This window comes from Lissotriton helveticus, chromosome 4_1, assembly GCF_964261635.1.
Source record: "Lissotriton helveticus chromosome 4_1, aLisHel1.1, whole genome shotgun sequence".
NCBI lineage: Eukaryota > Metazoa > Chordata > Amphibia > Caudata > Salamandridae > Lissotriton > Lissotriton helveticus.
In genome coordinates, this window is record NC_136063.1 from 1,864,042,326 (window position 1) to 1,864,067,254 (window position 24,929).

Sequence of the window (24,929 nt, forward strand, 5' to 3'; positions counted from 1 at the left end):
AACTGCAGCAGTATCATAGACTATAAGAACCAGGCATCAGACTTTACATAGACACCTGTGCATTTGACACTCTTCTTTTGTTTTGCTTACATAACCCGGGGGAATAAGAGTGCCTTACACCCTCTCTCTCTCTGATTGTTTCAAAGATCCTTTGATGTCACATTTGTTGACTTCGCCACCCCCTTATGCGCAGACTGCTACAGCACCTCCGCAACCTTTAGTTGCGCATCCTCCGGTTGCTTTGCCTCTTGCTATTGCACAGCCGCCAGCTCCTCTTCAGTTGGCTCCTACTCCTCTGGTGCAGCCTTCTCATGGGCCGCCGACTTTGCTACCTGCTCCATCTTTAATTCCTACGACTTTTCCGCCTGTTCTAGCTGCCTCCTCTGCTACTGCTCCTACATTAGCTTCTTCTCAGTCTGCTTTATCTCCTGTCCTGTCAACTTCTCCTTCTGTTCGACAGAGAATGACGGATACTGTTGCTAGTCTTTTGTCTCCTTTCTTTGGGCAATCGAGTACGACCCCCGTTTCAGAGCGTAAGCAACTGCGTAGCCAAATACCTGGTCCCAACGAGAGGACAGTATTAGATCATTTACCGCGTAATGGGTTACTGATCCTGCAAGATATGAGTTAGAGTCTGTTATGGATGTTTTCCGCCAATGGGAAGCACCGAAGCAGAGATATGTTTTTGACAAAATGTGTGTTTTCCTTTGTGAAGAATGGGAAGATGATGATCTGCGACAAACTCCGCCTGAGTTGTTCCATGTACGGTCCGAATTTGCGAAAGGCACGATTGTGGGTCTCGACGTTGAAAGAGCAGTAGCGACACTGCTTTCGTTCAGGAGCGAGTCTCCTTCTCGGTCGTTGTTTGAGCCTGACCCTTCTGTTAGGAGGAAAGTGAGACAGTATCCCATGAGAGAAGTTCCTCCTGTATGGAAGGAAGCTGTTCAGGCTGATGCCCCTAATAACATTGATGCCATACCGGCTCATTTTCAACGTGTTTGGGTACATGTTCCGTGGAAACGTGCTGAAGTTTTGGCCCTTAAGCAGACTTTGCCTGACCCCGTAAAAATCCTGCAGGATATTATAAGGAATTATCACAGACCGCAGACTCATGCGTTATGAATCTAGCTGATATAGACATGTTGTTTGGAAATGTGGTGCCACAACCTTTATGGGGATTGATTCGTCATACTGATCATGCGCCGGAGTTAGGTGATACATGGGTTAATATTGGTGCTGCGGATGCGCGACAAGTTGGTAGTGCTAAACCTGAGCCTTTAGTTGCAGATCTTCTTGGTAGGATCATTACTTACATGAAAACTTTAATGCCTGCTGTGCGAGTAAATTGGGACAAATTGTCTGCGTGTAAGCAGAAGAAGGATGAAAATGTATCTGATTTCTTCACTAGGTTTGAAGAAACGTTCATTGACCATAGTGGTCAAGACATGAGTACTGAGGGTGGTCAACGGTTGTTTGTTGATAAATTTGTGCATAATTTACTTCCCGAGTTATGTACCAAGTTAAAGGATTCAGAGAGTTCTTGGGCTGTTTCCTCGTCAGCACAGATATTGGCTACTGCACAATACTACGAAAATAGGGATAAGGATGAGAAGGATAGAGCGGAAAAGAAGACTAAAGATTTGAAGACGAAGGTTCTTTTATAGCAAGCGTACCCGCCTCGTAATTACCAACTTGATTATCAGCAACCTCAGCAGTTTCAGCGGAACTCGCAAAGGTTCGAGCCTTCTCAACCGCGTTTTCCTGTAGGCCCTAATCAATGTGCATATTGCAAAGAAGAGGGTCATTTTAAACATAGTTGCCCTGTTTTGTTACAGCGTATGAATGGTGTTTCTGGCGCAAGAGGTCGGGGTGTTCTGCAAGCTTCTAGAGGTAGGGGACGTGGTGTGCTCCCCCAGAACGCGCGTTCCTTTCCTCCGCAAAATTCAATGAATTGTTTTGATCAGCAGAATAATGCGTCTGGTAGAACGACTCAATACTATGCTGACGACAACTATGTCGAAGGTGAGAATGTGGATGGTAATGATTGCTAGGACAGCCATGGACAAAGAGAGGGAGTGGTTTCAGTTCCAGTGGATCAGAGTGGACCTTATGTTGACATGATTACATCAGGTGTGTCAGAGCCTTTTCTGTTGGTTACTGGTGCTGCGAAGAGTTCTATTATGCACTCTAGACTCCCTGGCGCACCTTTGTCTGGCTTAACGAATGTTTCAGTAGGTTTTTCTGGCGCCCCAGTTAGAAACCCGATTTCTAGTCCTTTGTCTCTTTCTGTTGGACCTCGTGAATTCAAAGCACCTCTTATTCTGACGACAGGTTGTGGTGAGAACTTGTTGGGATTGGATCTGTTGAAAAGATTATAGGCAACATTGTATTGTTCTCCTTCGGGAGTACAACTTACATTGGGTAAGAAAGTGGTCTGTCCGATGTATTTGTCGAAGGATCAACTTCCGACAGAATTGTCTTCTCTTCTTGATACTATTTGGGCTACTGGTCCTAATGATGTGGGTCTTTTGGAGATACCGCCATATGTTGTGACGCTGAAAGCGAACGTTAAAATGCCACGCATTCCCCAATATAGGATTTCTAGTGATGGTGAAAGGGCATTGCTAGCGATTATCCATGATCTAATTGAGAAAATGTGATTGAGGAAACGAGAGGTAATGTGTGCAATACTCCTGTTTTGCCTGTCTTGAAACGCACTGACTCTTCTCAGCCACCCGTTCACAGGTTTGTGATCGATCTCCGCGAGGTGAATAAGATAGTAGTTCCACAATTTCCTGTTGTTCCAGATATCACTGCTTTATTGACCATGATTCCAGCTTCGGCCGCTTGGTTCTCGGTGATTGATTTGAAGAATGCTTTCTTCAGCATGCCGATTGCTGAGGAGAGAAGGGATATCTTTGGATTCTCTTTAGGAGGTCGAAGTTTTCGGTTCAAGCGCGCTCCTCAAGGCTATTGTGAGAGTCCGTCAATATATAGTCAGGCTTTGAAAACACAGCTTGATACGATTGTTTTACCTGATGGTGCTGCTCTTATTCAGTACGTCGATGATTTGTTAGTCGCTGCAGATACTGAGGAGATCTGTAAGGAAGCTACTTTGTCGTTGTTGCGTTATTTGTCTGACTTTCATCATAAGGTGTCTCTTTCGAAGTTACAGTATTGTCGACAAGAAGTGACCTACCTAGGTCATCTCTTATCAAAGGAGGAAAGAAGATTGACCCCAGAACAAATTCAAGCGATTGCAAAAATGAGTGTGCCAATTACACAGAGAGAAGTGCGCTTTCTTGGGTATCACGTCATATTGCAGACAATGGATACCGAATTTTTATCTGCTGGCCAACCCTCTGTTGGCATTGACTTGTAAAGATACACCGAATCCCCTCCCGTGGTCTGACGATTGTCAGAAAAGTTTTTCCGAATTGCGCGATGCATTGTGTTCGGCTCCTGTGTTGGGTACCCCCGACTACAGTAAGCCCTTTACACTTTATGTCCACGAGGGAGAGGGATGTGCGTTGTCAGTGTTGACACAATCTTTTGGGGACAAGCAGCGTCCATGCGCGTATTTCTCGTCGACCTTGGACCCGGTAGCTAGAGCGTTGCCGAGTTGTTTGAGAGCCACAGCGGCAGCAGCTGTTTCCATTCGACAATCTGCTGGTTTGGTGATGAATAATGCGCTGATTGTGATGGTTCCACATGCAGTGGATACTTTGTTAAACAGGACCAAGACACAGCACTTAACTAGTGCTCGATTGTCAGGTTATGAGTTGACACTTTTAGCGAGTCATGTGCACATAAAGAGATGCAATACGTTGAATCCAGCTACGTTGTTGCCGATTTCAGTAGAGACAGACGTTTCTGAACAGCATGATTGTTTTCTCAGGACAGAAGAGGAAACGAAAGGGAGAGTAGACCTTAGGGACACTCCTCTTGTGAAGTGTGATGGTACCTTATGGGTGGATGGTTCATGCTTCAAGCTTCCAAATGGTGATACGACTGCGGCATATGCTCTTACGACTTTGCATACGATTGTTGAAGCTGCACGTATCCCACATAATTCAGCTCAAGCAGCAGAGTTGATTTCACTTACGAGAGAGTGTGTGTTATCGAAAGGGAAAAGAGTGACCATATATACCGACAGCCAGTATGCGTTTGGTGTGGCTCATAGTTTTGGACGCTTGTGGAAGGAACGTGGGTTCCTCACGTCTCATGGAACGAAGATTCAGAATGGTCAGTTGGTGAACGAGCTTCTTGAGTCACTTACCTTGCCATTGCGAGTTGCGATTGTGAAATGCAGTGCACATAAGAAGGTTACCGATGACGTTGGTCGCGGTAACGCGTTTGCAAACGAAGTTGAGAAAGATGTGGCGAGGGATGTGATGAGTCGAATGTATGTCTCAGGCCCTGCAAGATGGATTGGTGATGTTGGAATGTGTGAGGATACGATAGAAAGTGTGAAGTCTATTCAAGCTGAAGGTACAGAGAGAGAGTTGAGCGTATGGAGAGAGAGTACGGGTAAATTGGACGCGAATGGTTGTTGGGTTGAGTTGTCAGAGCATCAGCGATGGTTATTACCCGATGCGTACGTGCTTGCAGTGGTTACGATGGCGGATGGAATGGCTCATATCAGCGCGAAAGGGATTTGTAAGTTGTTGGCTCCAGTATGGCAAAATGCTGGAATTCCTAAGTGTGCAGAGAATGTGGTCAAGAATTGTATGGTTTGTCTGATGTACAATCCTGGTAAGGGAACTCCAACCCCAGCTGGTCATTTTGCGCCTCCGATGTATCCGTTTGAGGCTTTGCAATTAGATTTCATTCACATGGAGAGATGCAACAACCTGAAATACGTACTCGTGGTTGTTTGTGCCTTTTCGAGATGGGTAGAAGCATATCCCTTAAAAAATAATACTGCCTTGTCCACAGCTAAAGCCCTTGTTAAGGAGTTTTTCCCTAGGTACGGTTTGCCGAGAATGGTCTGGAGTGACAATGGGGGTGAATTTGTGGGTCAAGAGATGAAGAGAGTGTGTGATGGTTTAGGGGTCCGACAAAAGTTCCACGCTGCAAATCACCCACAATCAGCTGGTCTAGTGGAGTGCTATAATGGCACTCTTAAGTTAAAACTTTCCAAGATACAGGCGAGCTCTGGTCTTAAATGGGCTGACGCGTTGCCATTAGCACTTTTGTCAACTAGGATGACTGTACATTCTCGAGTGGGACTTAGTCCCTATGAAATAATTTTTGGTCGCCCGGCAAACATATGGGGAGTGCCGAGGCCGACGAAATTCAGCGAGGTTGAACACCCTGTATTGCTTGACTATCTGTATGATTTGACGGCTAAATTGCGTGTATTACACCAACAGGTTCATGATACATTGCCTCAGGCTTCTGAAGATCCAGGACATGCCATCGATCCCGGCACCTGGGTACAGATCAAGAATTTTCAGCGGACAAAGAACGATCAGCCTCGTTGGATTGGTCCTTGCTTGGTGCTGTTATCTACGCGATCTGCAGTGCGAGTGCCAGGAAAGAAGAACTGGATCCACGGCGTACATTGTAAGAGGGTTCCTTTGCCTCTGCCGTATGACCGGTGGGTCCAGGAGGATATTCCTGATTCAGAAACTGACACTGTGCCTCGTTTTCTGCCTTTTAGCGATGCACGTTTAATTGGGACAGGTTCTGAGCGTGAAAGCGACGATCTTCTGCAAGAAGCTGTGCCACCGTCAGTTCGATTGGACACTGCTGAGCCTGAACTTTTATTCCACGACCAGACATTGCCTGATAAAGGCCGTTATAATTTGCGACCAAGAGTCATGGGACAAATAAATTAAGAGATTTTCTTTTTTGCTATGTTTTGAAATTCAGATCTCCCATCTGAGAAACTGTTTTGACCGATTTTTGTTTTTCGAACCGCCATCCGGGTTCAGCTGTAGGGTCGCGGTGCAAAGACTTGGGAGTGCAAGTGGAAGACACAAGGTCGAGGTTCTGGTTGGTCCGAGGGCGTTCCCTGGACTGACAGACGCATTCCTTAGCACGGAACACCCTACCGCCGCGAACAGCACGGTTAGCGAATGGAGTTTTTCAAGATGGAGAGACCTGTTGAAGAAATATGTTTTAAGAGCAAAATGTTTTGAATTAGGAGTAGAAAGTGTTTTTTAATATCATGTCTTTTTATGTTACTTAGCTTGATGATGTTTTTAATGGGATATATTATATTCTCTTTTCAAGTGACGTTTGCACCCACTACACAGCCCATACCTTCTTCTACTGTTTCTTCGCATTCTTTTCATCCTCTGCCTGAACATGAATCCATTAGAAGATTGGAATTCATTAATAACTCCTTTGTTCAGCTTCTGCACCAACACCAACTAGTAGTGAACACGACTAACTGTTGGGTGTGTGGTCTTATGCCTCATACTACTGATAAAGGTATTCCTTACCTGGTCCTGCCATTCAGCTATAATGGTTCTGTGTGGGCATACAGAACGATGTTCATATATGCTCGTGAAGTCTACCCCCTACGTTCTGTGAAGGACAATCTAAAGAATAGTGCTCTAGTTAAGGGTATAGTCGATATGATTAGAGGAGTTAGTTCCTATGAGACAATCCCGAGATATGAGACACTAGCGTATATTGGATGGAACGTGACTGGATATGGAGTTAGCCTGAGTGAGAACCAGCGAGCGAAAAGATCTTCTCCGATTTTGATCGTACCCCATCAGGGTCGTCTTTGTCTGCAAGGTAATGGCAAGAATCCAAGAGCTCATTTAGGGAAGAGTATCTGCACTGAGACGTATCTTTTTGCGTCCCAGACTTCCCCACCGTTTCTAGCAGCTAAGGGTACCTATTTTGTCTGTTACGATAGAGCGTACACATGGTTGCCCCCTGATTTCTCGGGCACATGTTTTGTCTCGTTCCTGTTGCCTCCTACCTATACAGCTGCGGCAGATTACCACAAGACGAGAGTTGTTAGAGGTGTCTTCAGTAAGGAAGATACTGCAGGACAAGAATTAGGAGATTTTTTGAAGGGTTTTCTGCCGTTTTGGGGACCGATGGTTAACAGCAGGAACATACTGCAATTGACGAGAGTGGTTGAGTCCACAGTAGTTGAAACTGCCGGTGCCCTTAGTAACTTGACTGCTGAGCTCCAGTCGGATCGCCTTATGACTCTCCAGAACAGAGTTGCGTTAGATGTCATACTTGCAGATAGAGGAGGGGTATGTAAACTGATTCAATCGAGCTGCTGCGTTTTCATTCCAGACAATGCTCCGACAGTATACCAGGCCATTTCCAAGTTACATAAGATCTCTGAATCTATACACGTGGATAAAGGAGATTGGTCGTTAATGGGATGGTCCTGGGAACTGTTATCCACTTGGGGATGGAAGATTCTGATGATCATTGGGATGGCTTTAGCGATTATTTTCCTGTTCTGTCTTTGTGTGCAGTGCGCCCCTACTATATGTGGCCTCTGTGCTACTACGTGTGCAAGGAGCCCTGTCCCAAGAGTAAGTAATAGGATTATGCTTCAGCAACACCTTGATGATCTGATGAATATAGACCTGGACTCAGATTGACGTGAGTGTAGGTTATTGCCTATGTAAGGGCAAAAGGAGGGTCTGAGGTTCCGTGAATCCTGAACCCGTTTCATAAAGGTCATGGTTTCACTACGAATTTGATATTAGCAAACCGGTTAGTATGGCAAGCATGAGTGTTTTCGTCACGTTACACCGATGGCTTCACTACGTATTTTAGGGATTCGTTCTGAACCCTTGGGTTCCATTTTGTGTATGGCAGCCATTTTGTGGTTGCCCTCACATAGGCCGATGACTACGGCCGAACGAGTCTTTAGCACACGTACACTTTAGCTGACTTCTGAATGACCTGAGCAAACTGACCCTCTTGCCTGGAGCCAAACTTGTTAGGCCAGTTCCTTTCCCAGTAGCTGATCAAGATTGAGGATCAAGGAACAGGACATCATAAACCTTTATTGCACACAAATATGTCTTATCTTACTCACACCTGTTTCTGCTCCTTTCTTTATGGTCTATTTACGATGGGGATGTGCCCGTTTTTATTATGGGTTCGATCGACCTGTCTGATGAAGAATGTTGGGTTTGACCAATGATCGATCATGGGCTGGGCAACTGAAAAGTGGGTTTTACCGTCATGCGATACCTCTGATCTGGAGGCATGTGATTGGACAGTTTGTAAATGTAAAGTATTTGTCTGGAATGTGATTTTTGGCATAAAAAGGATGGCTTGCTTTGTAAAATTGAGCAGTCTCCTGAGAACTCATACCGTGTTGACTTCTAGGACTTCTGTTACTGGCTGCAGCCAATAAATTCGGTCTTTGACGTCACCAAGAAGATTCCGTGTCTCTGTGTTTTGAAGACAGGTGATTCCCGAAGACTTTGGGCGTGCCCCTGGCGCCGCCGGGTCTTAAATAACCCGGTTCTTCAAGAAGACGAGGTTACAATAGTGCCACAGAGGATAGAGAGAAAACTCCAAAAGCCCATATGCTTTCCAATATGTCTAGTATAGGCAGTGGGTCACCCACAATGGGAAAAGGATGGAGGCTCAGAGATACACATGAGCCACTATGACTACTATGAGGAGTTATTTGGTGTTCTCAGAGCAGGTCTTCCAAATACATTTCACCAGGTCATAGTTGAAGAAAACAGCTAGTCATTACTCAGTGGCTTTGATTTCCTTTGTGCAAGATGGGTCTCAGGTTCTAGAAAAGTAGCTTTGAGCCCTGCCATGCCTGTAGATTGTTGGACAATGACCTAGAGCACGCTGAAGGAATTGGAGTTCATGTCATATGTGGAGATATCAGGCTTGCCTGAATGGATCTGTATTGCCACAAGGTCCATTGCTGCCCAAGAGGGGAGTCAAGGTAGCCTGGAGGAGCATGGAACACTGGCTAAGGCAGCTGTCAAGAAGAGGAAGGGCAAGGGGTGTGGGAAACCAGCCCCTGAAGTTCAAACAGTCCTGGTTAGAGTGGCACCTGAGGAAGCCGCCCCTGAGCCTACTAGGTATGACATTGCTGCCATGGAGACCTGCTTGAGCTTGCTGGATTGCAAGTTGAGGGTGGGTCCACAAGAGAGCCATTTTGGATGGCTTGGAATGAGTTCCCAACTCTAGAGGACTCGAAGCGACAAGCTGAGGCTAAAGAGGCAGGTGAATACCTCTGGGGAACACCCCATCTATTTGGAGAACTACCTGCACAGTGAGCCTAAGGTTCCTGCACCTGCAGCAGTCCATGTGCTGGCAACCACCAGTGTTACATGGCCTTCCTACTGGGGTTGCTCATGATAAATCCATAGCAGGATATCTGGGCCTGGAAACTATCTTTGTCAGGCTTTTCCCCCACCTCTGTTGGCTCCGGATGAAGAGACGGTAAATAACTGAAACCTGCACTGGTTCCCTTGCCGCTCATTGGCACTCCCTTTCAAAGGGTGGGAATCAACATCGTTGGTCCCTTGGACCCCTAGATCACGTTAGGTGACAGGTTCATCCTGGTCTAGGTGAACCATGCTACTCAGTGCCCAGAATCCATTCCTCTGAGGTCTGTGACTGCACCTGCAGTGACTAGGACCCTCATGGGGATTTGTACTTACATGGGATTCCCCAAGGAAGTGGTGTCTGACAGAAGCATGAACTTCATGTCCACATACATGAAGTCAATGTAGGATGATTGTGGTGTAACCTACAACTTCTCTACATCATATCACTCCCAACCAAATGGGCTTGTTGAGAGATTTAACAAGGCCCTGAAAGGCATGAAAATGTGCCTGACTGAGCCCATGAAGCAGATTTGGAATGTCATCTTGCCGTGCCTGCTTTTCACCTACTGGGAGGTGCTACAGAAGGGGGTTGTGTTTAGCCAACTTGAGCTCCTCTAGGGACACCCTGTCAGCCTTGTGATAGAGGGTTGGTTGCAGGTTCACAGGAAACCCCTTCGGTACATAGTCAGCTAAATGCTGGTTCTCCGTAACTAGATGCAGCATTTTAGGAAAAAGGCTAAAGACAATCCTGAGGCCAGTCGAGATTTAATGACACCCTGGTTCGACCAGAACACCACTCTAGTGGAATTGTAGCCTGTCCAGAATGTGTGGGTCATTGAGCCTGTAGAGTCTAGAGCTCTCCCAGATCATTAGGCAGACCCATATAAGTTGAAGAATCAGAGGCAGGATAAGCTACCTGGTAGATCTTAAGATTTCTTGAAACCCCTTAAGGATTATCCAAGTAAACTGCCTCAAACCTCACTTTGAGAAGTCTGTTGTCACCATGCTCATGCTGACAGATAATGGAGTTGAAGAGGAGAGTGAACCTCTCCCCCACCTTCTGTCTACCCAAGAGCATTATGGGTCTGTAGAGGTTGTTAACCTCTCCCCTACTCTCTGGCCCCCGAACAGCAGAATTACTGCCACCGGTTACTGGGGCAGTTCTCTTCTCTGTTCTCCCTCACCCTTGAGTTCACAAACTTGTGCATCCACAACATTGATACTGAGGACAGTATGGACGGGCAAAGATGGCGTCCGCCGGTAGGACGTGCGAGCGATGAGATCCTCACTGTGTTCCCCTTCTTCAATAGACTCTGCTGGAAAAATGCTCTGGCGATGAGATACTAACCAAAACTAAGGGAAAGTGATGGTAAAATTGATTTGCGTGAAAAATCAAACAGTTTGAAAAGCGATAACAACATCAGAAAAACAAAAGGTTCAGTGGCAGCGATAGCTCCAGGATCAATACGCCGCCAGCCGCAGCTGCAGGAAACGGCGCGAGCAGCTTACCAAAGCTGCTACCGACAGGAGAAGGCTGCACATTGAAAGCATATTGAATATCTTTGGACCCCCGGAGGCATCATGCAGGAAAAAGTTCTGCCGGTAAGCGTATCGCTTAAAGGGGGCCTGCATAGACGGCAGAGAACGCAGAGAATGCCACCGCGCTGCAACTGAAGCTAAAAGCGGTCAATATAAGGGGAAAATACGGTAATTAAATTTAAGGATTTACGCTCTGGTTTTAAGATCTGGCGACACAAGTATATAATTTGATGACTGTTGATATAAATAAATTAAAAGGTGAAAACTCTATTCCTTCTAATTGAACTGCACAGCTGTAAATCTGTGCCACCATGCCCCCAAGCCCACGGTGGTAAGAGTCGGAGCTCCAGGCTGGGAGTAGAACAGAGGCTACGCCGAAAACGGGAAGCAGCAGGAAAGCGGCTCTGGAGGGCGCAGTAGTTGACTTGGACAGCCTTACATAGGGGGTGAACACATGATGGACTCTAAAAAAAAAAGTCCCTCAAATGATTGCAATTTCAGAAAAGGAAAAAGTTGGGAATATTAATGGTGCTAAAGAAAAGATGGTTCAAGCAGGGGCTGCAGCAGTAGTCACTGAATTTACTGATATCACCTAAAACACGACTATGTCAGCCAATACCTCAATACACTTAAACCCTTTGGGCGAAGAGGGGAGCCAAAAAGACAACGAACAACGTGACAAGGAAAAAGGTCCGACTCTGGGTCAGGCTGCCCCTGTGTCACAACAGGACACATTAGAGGCAAGGCACGGTGAACCAGTCTCAGAGCCAGAATGTGCTCAAGATGTTTCTATATGTCGGATCTCTCTACGGAACATGATATGAAGGAAGGGGAGGATCTAGGAAGTGCAGCAAAGGCTAGTCGAGAGAGCGACCCGGGTGAGAAATGTTATTTGCATTCGGAACCCTCGGATACATCAAAGGATGAGCAAGATGGGGGGCCAAGATCTGGATCTCTGGAGGGGTCAGTAATTAGCCTGTGGAGTGACTCTAATCCTTCAAATGTGGACGAAACAAGTTTGGATATTACTATGGTGCGCAATGAATTGGCAAACAAGGAGAAGGCACCCCACAGCGTGACAGCTAAGAGTCTGATGTGGGAGATCTTTCTGTCTCATGAACCCACCTCTCCTGGCACAGAAGCTGAGGATCAATCTGTGGGTGCTGTTGGTGGTAATCCGAAAGAAATATCTTTGGCCGCAATTTATCAATCCATAGTAGATCATAGACTTGAAACCTGCACGGAAAAACTTGAGACATACACTGCTTGTTGGAAGCTTCAAAACCCCGTCAGAAGGATAGCAAAAACCTGCAACGAATTTACAGACAGAATGAACGAGTCGGAGGGGCAAATATCGATTTTAGAAGATGAAATGGCAGCACAAAAAACCACCTTAAATGCCATGACCTCTCACCGAGACGATACTCAGATGAAACTGGTTGACCTAGAGAATCGATTACGCAGCAATAATCTAGTGATTGTCTGACATATTATCGACAGACAGAATATCGACATACAAAAATATCGAGACAAAAATATCGAAATCAAAAATATTGGAGTCATATCTTCATAAAGGTAAGTACAAAAATATCGAAAAATTCATATCGTAGTACAAAAATATCGAAATTAAAAATATCGTTTTTTTAAATGTATAAATAATAATGTAAAAATAATTTTAAAATACATATAATTTTACAAATATTAAATAAAAACATTAAAACATAATTAAAAAATTAAAACTAATACATATACATTTAAAATAAATAAATTAAAAACGTAATAATTTAATGTAATTTTTTTTTTTTTTATTTCATTTAATTGATTTAATTTAAATATACATTTATTTTATTTTTACCCTGTACGCCTGTATCCCAAAAACCCAAAACTGACCCTGAACCCTAAAAATACCCCTTTACCCAAAAACCCAAAACTGACCCTGAACCCTAAAAATACCCCTTTACCCAAAAACCCAAAACTGACCCTGAACCCTAAAAATACCCTTTTACCCAAAAACCCAAAACTGACCCTGAACCCTAAAAATACCCTTTTACCCAAAAACCCAAAACTGACCCTGAACCCTAAAAATACGCCTTTACCCAAAAACCCCAAACTGACCCTGAACCCTAAAAATACCCCTTTACCCAAAAACTGAAAACTGACCCTGAACCCAAAAAATACCCCTTTACCAAGAACTAAAAACTGACCCTGAACCCAAAAAATACCCCTTTACCCAAAAACTGAAAACTGACCCTGAACCCTAAAAATACCCCTTTACCCAAAAACTGAAAACTGACCCTGAACCCTAAAAATACCCCTTTACCCAAAAACTGAAAACTGACCCTGAACCCAAAAAATACCCCTTTACCCAAAAACTGAAAACTGACCCTGAACCCAAAAAATACCCCTTTACCCAAAAACTGAAAACTGACCCTGAACCCAAAAAATACCCCTTTACCCAAGAACTGAAAACTGACCCTGAACCCTAAAAATACTCCTTTACCCAAAAACTGAAAACCGACCCTGAACTCTAAAAATACCCCTTTACCCAAAAAACTGAAAACTGACCCTGAACACTAAAAATACCCTTTAACCCAAAAACTGAAAACTGACCCTGAACCCTAAAAATACCCCTTTACCCAAAAACTGAAAACTGACCCTGAACCCCAAAAATACCCCTTTACCCAAAAACTGAAAACTGACCCTGAACCCTAAAAATACCCCTTTACCCAAAAACTGAAAACTGACCCTGAACCCTAAAAATACCCCTTTACCCAAAAACTGAAAACTGACCCTGAACCCAAAAAATACCCCTTTACCCAAAAACTGAAAACTGACCCTGAACCCTAAAAATACCCCTTTACCCAAAAACTGAAAACTGACCCTGAACCCAAAAAATACCCCTTTACCCAATAACTGAAAACTGACCCTGAACCCTAAAAATACTCCTTTACCCAAAAACTGAAAACTGACCCTGAACTCTAAAAATACCCCTTTACCCCAAAAACTGAAAACTGACCCTGAACACTAAAAATACCCTTTTACCCAAAAACTGAAAACTGACCGTGAACCCTAAAAATACCCCTTAAAAAAACTAAAACATATAAAATTGAAAATATTATTATATACTTACCTATACTTACGTTGTAATGGTATGCGTTGTAAAGGTACCTGCGTTGTAAAAACATGCGTTGTAAACACATGCGTTGTAATGGTTTTTGCATTGTAAAAATTTCGTAATGGTAGTGCGTTGTAAAAGTTGCGTTGTAAAGGTTGTTTCCCCGGTGGATAGCGTAGGGGTAAAAATTACTATTCACACTCCAGAGGGTGCACAGTAGGGAAAGCGTTGGATAGCATGGGGGTAAAAATTAATTCCCACACTACTCCCACTTTAACACACAACACACTACACATATAAAAAAGACAATTAATATAAATTTCAATTAATCAATTAATAACAATTAATATTACTAAATTGATGTAATTATAAATGAACTAAATAACACATATTAATTACTAATTAATTAACAATAAATACCAAAGAAAATTACAATCTCTTTAATTAATTACATTTAATTATATCACACCCTATCCCCCTATAAACACACAACCCACTACACAGAAATAAATCATATCATTTATTCACTTAATAATTATTAATTACCAATTAATTATTATTTAACAATAACAAAAAATTAAATATATTAGCACATTAACTCTAAATAATTTAATTACATAATTAATATTATTTAATTACCAATTAATTATTAATTAACAATAACAATAACAACACATTAAATATATTAGCACATTAACTCTAAATAATTTAATTACATAATTAATATTATTTAATTATCAATTAATTATTAATTAACAATAACAATAAAGTAAATATATTAGCACATTAGCTGTAAATAATTTAATTTACTAATTAATATTATAGTTTCCCAATTAATTAATTAACAATAACACAAAATTATATATAAAAAAATTACTCTAATTAATGTAATTAACTAATTAATATTAATTATTTACCAATTAATTATTAATTAAAAATATGTACAAAATTATATCAATTAATTAACTAATTAATATTAATTAATTACCAATTAAGTATTAATTAAAAATATTTACAAACATATATTAATTAATTAATTATTATTAAATTACTTCCCACCCTATTCCCCTATAAACCCACAACCCGCTCTGATACTAAAACGCAAAATGTAAACAAATTTACAAATTTTCAAACATACATTACAAAACATGTTTAACAAACATATAAACAACACATTAAAATACATAACACTAAACAAAATTTCGATATTAGTAAAATTCGATATTAGTAACATACATACCTTAAAAAAATGATATTCTGTCTGTCGATATTTTGGACATCGATATTCTATACTATCGATATTAAAACATCGATATTATTGTATGTCGATATTTTAATTTCGATATTTTGTCTGTGTACCAATCTAGTATTAGGTATCCCCGAAGGTATTGAGGGTTCAGATGTCCGCACATTTTTGATTGATCTTTTCACTGAAGCCTTCCCGGACCTAACAATGTGGAACTGGTCTGTTGAGATCCAGGCGGCTCACAGGTTCCCGTTTAAACAGCTGACTGCTTAAAGAGGACAAACAGGGACTAGGCCAAGGGCAATCTTGATCTGTTTAAACAACTTCTTTGCATGCCAGGCCCTGTATAATTTGGCTCACCCGGATAGGAAGCGGCAGGGAAAAGTGGTGCTGTTTTTTGTAAGACCTGACTTCTGTTACCACACCGTTGAAAAAAGATGGCAGCTGAGCCAGCTTATAACTCCTTTTCAGAATAAGGGCGCACAGGCTCTTTTGCTAAACCCAGCTACATTAAAAGTAGTTAATAAAGGCCAGACACGCTTTTTCATGTGCGAAATACAAGCTAAAGAATGCCTGGATTCCATCTGAGAAGCTAGGAAATGAGGTCGCTAGAGACCACAGGGCATGATACTAAGTAGATAGACATACGGTGAAAAAATAAAAAAAATAATTTGATAGTGTCATTAGGCTTAAGAAGAAGGGGGGCACAGAGGTGCAAGTCTCTCCATCGTAAGGGCCATTGGCCCTTTTGCCAGTGTAGTGGGTAACGGGTGGGTAGGGGGTGGGTGGTGGAGGGTGGCACAGGGCTGGATGGGGCGGTGCTGGGTATGGGTGTAGGTAGGGGTTTGGAAGGGTGCTGTGTGAGGTGGAGGGTTCAGGGGTAGGGCAAGCTGAGGGGGGTTAAAGAGGGGGATAAGCAAAAAAAAGGAAATCAGAGGTATACACTCATCATTGAAAAAACAGCAATGACCTGTTAGATCAGCAATAACCTGGCAAGGGGAAAACTGCCGGAAACTATGGATAAATTCAGGCTTTGTTAATCTAATGTTGGTGGTCTAAATGACATAAAAAAGAGAGAAAGGGTATATGAGGTACTTAGAACGCTGAACCCAGATGTGATATGTTTGCAAGAAACACATATTCCCTGGTGTAATAAAGCTTTTCTTGAGATCAGGAGCTACTGTCTAGTGGCGTGCTCTAACCAATCTACCATGATCAGAGGACCATGATCAGAGGGGTTGCTATATATACCAGGCAATGTAATGGGTTGGTTGTGCGAACAGCAGCAGATAAGTGGGGTCGCTGGGCTATAGTAGAACTATCAATGGGGCTGACGATGGTGAATGTCTATGACTCTAATTTAGATGACGCGGATATTTGGGACACACTGGAAATAGAAATAGCTAATTTGCCCCAACGATTGATAGTGTTTGATGATTTTAATATACATCTAGATGTGGCTAATACCCGAAAACAGATCTATGAAGGGAGGAAGCCGAAGGTTTATAAAGCAATCAGGGCACTCAAAGTTAGTCACGGCCTGTGTGAAGTGTGGGCAGAAAATTAACGAAAAGACCCCGGATCCATTATTCCCATCTGCATAGGAAATTTGTGCGATTGGATTACTTCTTAGCCTCCTATCTATTGATGGGTAGTTTTATGATATCTAGATTGCCTCAATTATATTCTGATCATAACCCTCTGGTTTTGGAATTAAAGGGGGCTCTGGCTATTAGCCAGCGAACTTCATGGACATTTGATAAAAAGCTAGTGACTGATCAGGAATTTTGCAAATATATCAAGTAATGGTCTCAGGAATTCTTTGATTGCAATAGATATAGTCCCTCCCGTAAGGTGGTATGGGATAATTGGGTTTGCAGCTTGAACTCGGAAGCAACGAAATGCACAGTTTGACCAACTAATTAGTAAATTGTCTGACTTAGAGGCAGTAGATGTTCAAATAATAAATAAAGGAGGTCCCGATAGCTTATTGAGCGAGCAAATGACTAAACTAGCTTTAGCCAAATAGGAAATAAATCCATATTTTCAGAAGAAAGTGGCTCAAATGTTTCAAGCTTACCGGGGGGAATGATATGAATATGGGGAGGCCACGGGCGGCATTTGGCTCTAAAAACCAGGCAGAAAAGTGTCAGGAATAATATTTTAAAAATTAGGGATAGAAATAACCACTTAGTGTCTGGCCCGCAGAAAATTACAGAGGTATTTGAAGAATTCTATAGCAGGCTTTATCAACCGGATGAAGTCAGAGGAAGAACATGTAGATATAGAAGATGTTGTTACCAAGGATGGACAGTGAAGCTGCCCTGGAACTAGAACAGGAAATAACCATAGAAGAAGTGCAGGAATCACCGGGGTCCCTCTCTCCGGGGAGAGCTGCAGGCCCAGATAAAATTCCGGTGGTACTTTATAAAATGTTATCATCTCAAATACGTCTTATTATGCAGGATATATTAATGGGCATACAATATAGAGAGATTCCACCTGCATCGTGGCAGGGTACGAATGTAGTTGTCTTTCTTAAGAAAGGTAAATCATCAAAAGCGCCGCCCTCGTACCGCCCAATATCGCTTATGAATGCGGATGCGAAAGTTTACTCTAAAATAATGTCCACCCGACTACAAAAGACCATAGTTGCACTTATATCACCCTGGCCACACAGCTTTGATCCCGGCAGGGGGATCACAGACCATACAAGACGTGTTACCTCAATATTGGATATCGCAGAGGTGGAGGATAGGGGGTGGCTGTAGTCCTCCTGGACGTAGAAAAAGCCTTTGACCGGGTGGCCAGGCAATATCTATGTGGGAATTTGGTAGACAGAGGATTTCATCCTGGAATTATGAGGGCTCTTCAGGCTATGTATTACAAACCTTATGCTCAGATTCAAATAATGGGGCACAGTTCCAGGAGGGTGGAGACCGCCAGAGGCACACGCCAAGGCTGTCTCTGCTCACCTATTTTATTTTCATTTTATTTGGATCCCTTCATAACACGAGTTCTGAATAACCAACTAATTAAACCAGTTATAACACATGGCTTTGAGACGAAAATCCTTGCATACGCAGATGATATTGCAATAGTTACAGCAGAACCTCGAGAGGCTATCAAAGAGATTGAAAATATGGCAGAAAAATTTGGGGAGAAATCCGGATGTCTCCTAAATAAGGCAAAAACACAAATTGTCTGCTCCTCCCAATGTGTGCTACAAGACTCTTGGGTAACCGAGATAGCTACGTATTTAGGAGTTCAAATAACAGCAGAAATAAATAGTCTCTGGGCAGTTAATATTGACCCAGTGTTGGACATAATAAATAAAGAGCTTAGACATATGGATAATCTGCATCTTACATTAATTAGCAGAATCAATGTGAATAAAATTAAGGTATTCCCCAAGATTCTATATTTAGTCCGTGCGATACCGCTGGAACTGGCTGCCTCTAAAATACATAACATTGAGGGTATGCTCTCTAAATTCATTTGGGGTTACAAAGAGGTATGTGTGCCTATAAATATCTGACTTTACCAAAAGAACGGGGTGGCTGGGGAGCCCCCAATAGACAGCTATATTATTGGGCTACTGCCTTACAACAATTTGGAATTCTTTACTTTTTTCAAAAAGGAGAGGTGGGGCGGTCGAGAATACCTATTATCTATTAGCTTGCTATTGGGGATGCTGCTGAGGGACTATTTCACCGACAAAGTGTTCCAAACTATTTAAAAAAAAAATCAATATAAATGTATTGAGAGTGAGTTGAAGATCTGGCAAAAAGTGGAAAACATCTGCCAAATTAGCAGATACAATAAGTATACATCACTTTGGCACTCTGGTTTCTTGACATCAGTATTTATGATGGTATGGCCAAGAAGTGGGAGCAAGCGGGGATCGTGTCTCTGGCAGATTTATATTCTAATGAAGAAAGAAAGGCTTTTTTAGAACTAGTTCAAGGGTTTGGTATACATAGGAACTCATGTTTTAAGTACTTGCAAATACAGAACTGCATAAAAGGGCTTCCTAAAGGCTTCATTAGAATGGAGTCGATCCCTCTACTAAAGATTATGAAAAACTCAGAAAGTAAAATTACGGATCTCTAGTAAGAGCTACTAAAGATGATACCAGATGATATGGCCAAAATAGAATCAAAGTGGGTTAGCAAGCTCGGGGATTGGGAGGCAGATATAGACATGGTTTTAGAGATCGAGCTAAAAGTTTTTATGTCAGCTAATCATAACGCCCAACAATACAAAACCCTATATAATCTTTATTATACGCCTGCTAAACTATTCGGGTGGGGAAAGAGACTGACGGATGAATGCCCCAGATGCCAGCTGGGGTCGGCAGATTGTATACACATGTTCTATTCTTGTGAAAAGTTGGGTTTGCTAAAAGAGTGTATTGAATAATTCTGGTGATAAAAATCATCCCAACTCTGATGCTATTAGGTTATGACATTTGGGCGAAGTTAGATCTGGCGGGGAGGGACTTTGTGTTTTTAACATTGGCAGTAGCACGCATGCTGGTTGCTACCACATGGAAGGATAGTGAGCCCCCCACATATTATCAATGGCTATAAAGATTATTATATGTTAGACAACAGGAAATGTAAAGGTTTAAGGACTATGAGAAAAGGTATGAATATATGGAGGTAAAGCAACAATGACATATGAATGTTTAAATTTGCGTAAATTGTAAATAATGTTACTCTGGCCATTACGATATTCGAAAAGCAAATGTAATAATAATATAATGTATGCATAATATGACTGCTTTCTATAAAAAAAAATTCAAAAAAGATACTGGGGACAGTATGCCAGTCAATAAACAAAATGTATTAGTTGTCGGATATGACGAGGCCTAGTATCAAGGAGGAGGTCTCCAAGATGCTGGCGCTAGGGGTGAATGAGCCAAACGGCCATGTTATGCAGGTTCCAAATGCCGTCCCACTTGGTGCCACCTCAGAACTCAGGTTCTGCGTAGACTACAACAGACTCATTTCACTCACAAAGACAAATGCTCACCCCATCCTGTGAGTTCATGAGCTTATGTCAGCTTGGTGTCAGATTCCTCTATACCTTTGATCTCACATCAGCTTACAGGCAGATTGCTCTGACTGAAGGGGGCAAAACAGAAGCCAGCATTATCTATCCCAGAGGGCCACTTTCAGTTGACGGGGCTGTCCTTTTGGTTAATGAATTTCCCTGCCACCCTCCAGATGTTGGTGAACAGGGTCCTGGCTGCGAAGGAGGTATTCTGTACCACCTACCTTCATGACATAGCTGTCTTCACTACCAGCTGGAACACCTGTACCACCTCAAGTAGGTGCTTCAGTCACTGCAGCAGGAGAGCCTGACTATCAAGCTAGTAAGTACTATGGTGTATCTGGGCCACATGGTGAGCGGGCACAAGATGCAGCCCCTTCAGGCCAAGACTGAGGATATCCTGTCCTGAAAACCCCCAAAAATTCAAAATAAGGTGAGGGCCTTCCTGTGCCTCACAGGATAACATATGATGTTTGTTAAGGAATATTGCACCATTGATTCACCCTGAACTGATCTGTCTTTAAAGAGACAGCTCAAAAACGTGATCTGAAAGGAAGTCATTCAGAAAGCTGGTACACCCTAAAGGAGGCCATATGTACAGTACCTGTACTCAAGGCTGTTGACTTCTCTAAGGAGTTCATTTACATGTGGACACTTAAGATCATGACCTATGGGCTGCCCTAGCACAGTTAAATTATGAGGACCTTGACCAACCTGTAGCCTTCATTAGCAGAAGGTTACTTCCCCTATGATCAGAGGTGGAGTGCTATTGAGAGGGAGGCCTTTGCTATTATTTGCACACTGAATAAGCTGAGACCATACCTGTTTGGGACTCACTTCTGGGTTCAGACAGACCACAGGCCCCTCAGCTGGCTCATGCAAAAGAGGGGTGAAAATCCCAAGCTGTTGAGGTAGTATTTCTACTTACAGGAAATAGACTTTACGGTGGAACACCATCCTGGCTCAGACCATGCTAATGCTGATGGTCTATTAAGATTCTATCCAGTATTATTTTCAAACACCTAAAGACGGAAATGTATCAATTGTTGCAGTCTTCCAGGAAATTTTCAGAGTAAGAGAAATTTAACGTCCTGGAGCAACAAAGAAGGAACACAATCTCACATTGACAGAAGTCTTTGAATCAACATTTTCACAAGCTGTTAGCCATGTCAGACTTAGAGTGGTCTTCCCCCAAATATTTTGCCTTAATCCTCCATTTTGCTGATATTGTTTTGTTGACCATAGGACTCTGTGCACTTTACCAGTGATAAGCAGTGCTAAAGTGTATGCGCTCCCTCCATAAAATATGGAACTTTGGCTTAGACCCAATTGGCACATCTAATTTACTCATAGGTCCCTTGTAAAGCGGTACTACCTGTCAAGTAAGTTAAATGCAACTAGTGTACCTGCAGCACTCATTGTGCCACCCACTTAAGTATCCTTTTAAACTTATCTCAGGCCTGTCACTGCAGCTTGTGTGTGCAGTTTTAATCTGCCATTTCGACCTGGCAAATTAAATCTCCCAGACCCTCCTTTTTAATACATGTAAGGCATCCCTAGGATTGGCCCTGGACAGTCCAGAGGGCAGGGTGCAATGCATTTAAACAATAGGACATATACTTTTAAGTTTCACATGTCCTGGTGGGGTATACAACCTTTACAACGCAACTTTTACAATGCACTACCATTACAACTAAACTTTTACAACGCAAAATCCATTACAACGCATGCATTTACAACGCAGTCATTACAACGCATGACACTACAACGCACACTACTACAACGCATACCATTACAACGAAGTCATTACAACGCATACCATTACAACGCATAACTTACCATCCAACACTTACCCTACTGTTGCACCCCCTGGAGTTAGAATAGTAATTTTAACCCCTACACTATCCAACACTTACCCTACTGTTGCACCCCCTGGAGTTAGAATAGTAATTTTAACCCCTACACAATCCAACACTTACCTTATATGCAATGTAATGTAATGCGTTGTAATGGTATGCGTTGTAAATGTAGTATGCGTTGTAGTGGAATGCGTTGTAAAGGTAGTTTCAAAGTATTCGTTGTAATGGCATGCATTGTAATGGTGTGCGTTGTAATGGATGTTGCGTTGTAAAACATGCGTTGTAAAGGTATGCGTTGTAAAAGTGTGCGTTGTAACGTCATACATCCCCTGGTGGAGAAAAACTCTTACATTTGTTTTTCATTACTGCAAGGCCACTCTCTCCTGTAGGTACTCTGCCCAACCACAGTGGGGCGGTGTTTTTTATTGGGACAAGTAACTCCCCGCAGATTTCAGGAATTTTACTCACAGAAGTATGAGGAAAATGTGTGTTTTTACTCAATGTTTGAGGTTTGCAAGAGATTCTGGACATGACAACATACTGAGAGACACACAAAGCACTCCTCCCTGGACTCCTCCAACTGTCCAATTCTCAGAAATGTATAGGACTGTACATGATCCTTCTGAATCTATTCACAACTGAAGCACACATTCATACCATCTGGTTTGGGACTACCAGTAGTAATAGGGTCAAAGCATCAACACTATAAACAATATCTTACTAATTAACCCAACCCCTTAATGTTAGTATGCAGTAAAGCAGCGTCAATGCACCAACCACTTTAAAAGTTAATTCACACACCTTTCATGCACACCACACAATGCTATTCATACAGCCTGCCACTGACCCAACACACAAATCACTCACATCAACAAACCACTGCCATTCAAGGCTGCATCACATTCATACTCCAACTGGACTAAAACACCAATCACACTGCCAGTCAGCCACTCATCAACTTATCATTCAAACAAACCTCTTGTAAATCAATTCCCATATTCCGTCAGCCTACAGCCACAAATTCTGCCATTCTTCTAGCCACACATTCCACCAGCTGACAGCCACACATTTTGCAGCCAACAGCCAGACATCCATCCAGTCGATAGCCACATTTTTAACCAGTCGATATCCACACTTTCTGCCAGCAGACAGCTACACATGCTGCCAGCTAACAGACACACTTTCTGCCAGCCAACATCCACACAATCACTATTACACACATACTGTCAGCTGCGGTTGGGTAAGTGCCTTGAACAGTTTCACTTCAACCATGAACATCTGCTTCTTCCTACACAATATCACTATGAAAATAAATCTAGGTTATTGTTTGACTTCCTGTCCATGTTCATTTCACCGGCTGTCTAATACTGTGAGGGTGCCAAGGGTACATTTATCAAACCTTCACCATGGAAGCCTGATTAGGCCCAGAGAGACTTTTTCTTCATGCGCCTTCAGTGCACTGAATATAACTACTTCCAGTATGTGGAAGTCAGTGGGGGGGGTTGGGGTTTCTGGGGATGCATGTTTAGCCCATTCCTCAGACAGTGTCAGCAAATCTACCTTTGAAAATGGAGTTGAACATTCTGGGGCAGACTATACTAAGGGTCTGATTTAGATTTCGGTGGACGGTATTACTCTGTCACAAATGTGACCAATATCCCTTCTGCCGAATTACAAGTGCACTAAATCCTATGGCACTTAAATCAGCATTCAGTATATTTATCATGTTTGTGATGGCCTAGTCCATCCCCAAAATCTAAATTAAGCCCTAAATCCCCTAAAGAGCACATCGGGAAAGACTAAGAACCTTAAGGTTTGGTGGACAGGGTACTCAGTCAAAACATGTTGCATATCCAGTTGACCATCATGGGCATTGAAATCTCTTGTAATATTATGGACATAACTTCCACCACATGTTTGATGGGAGATGAAGGTGACAAGCAAATAAAAGCAAGACCAATGTGTGCCTCTTTACTAGAGTTAGTAAATACATGGTGGCTCAAATATAATTTAGAAATAAAAAGTATTTGATTACATTTCTTCTTTCAAAATTAGATGCACTCATTTCCAAGGCTACACAGCTACTAGGCCAATGGAAGATTATGTACCCATGACCAGTCATTTGGGGCAGATGTTAAATCTTAATCTCTTTACTCAACTTCTGTTACTTTTCCAGAGCTTCACTTTTCTATGGTACAAAGTGTAGCAAGTTGGCAAGCACATCCCATGCTGAGACAGGCACTGTGGCACAAACTCTGCATCGGTGATATTGGTAACTCTTTTGTTCTGTTGCAGGAATGGGGTCAGCAAAATACAGATTCTGTAGCTTTACAATGTCTTCAACAACAGTAGGCTCCAGCAACTTGAAGGAACTCTTCAGCATCATTCAGGAATTCACTAAACCCCCCAGCGAAGCCTCAGATGTCACACCTTCCCAGGACCTCTGCAACAAACTTGGCTCCTACTTCCATCTCACTATCAACTCCCTCTAAGACAACTTCAATGAACAGACACCAGACACCAGAACCACACCTACCTCCAGCAATGCCAGCTAGCCTACCATCTCTGCCTGGAACACGGTCACTACCGAAGACACCACCACGACCATAAAGAGCATTCACTCAGGAGCTACCATGGACCCCTGCCCACTGCACGTCTTCCACGGAGCCGCCGCCGCCGCCATAGCACCCAAGCTACAATGCACCATCAACGCCACCTTAGAATCCAGCACATTTCCCGATGGCTGGAAATACACAGAAGTCAAGCCCCTCCTCAAGAAGCCCTTTGCAGATCCTAAGGACCTCAAAAAC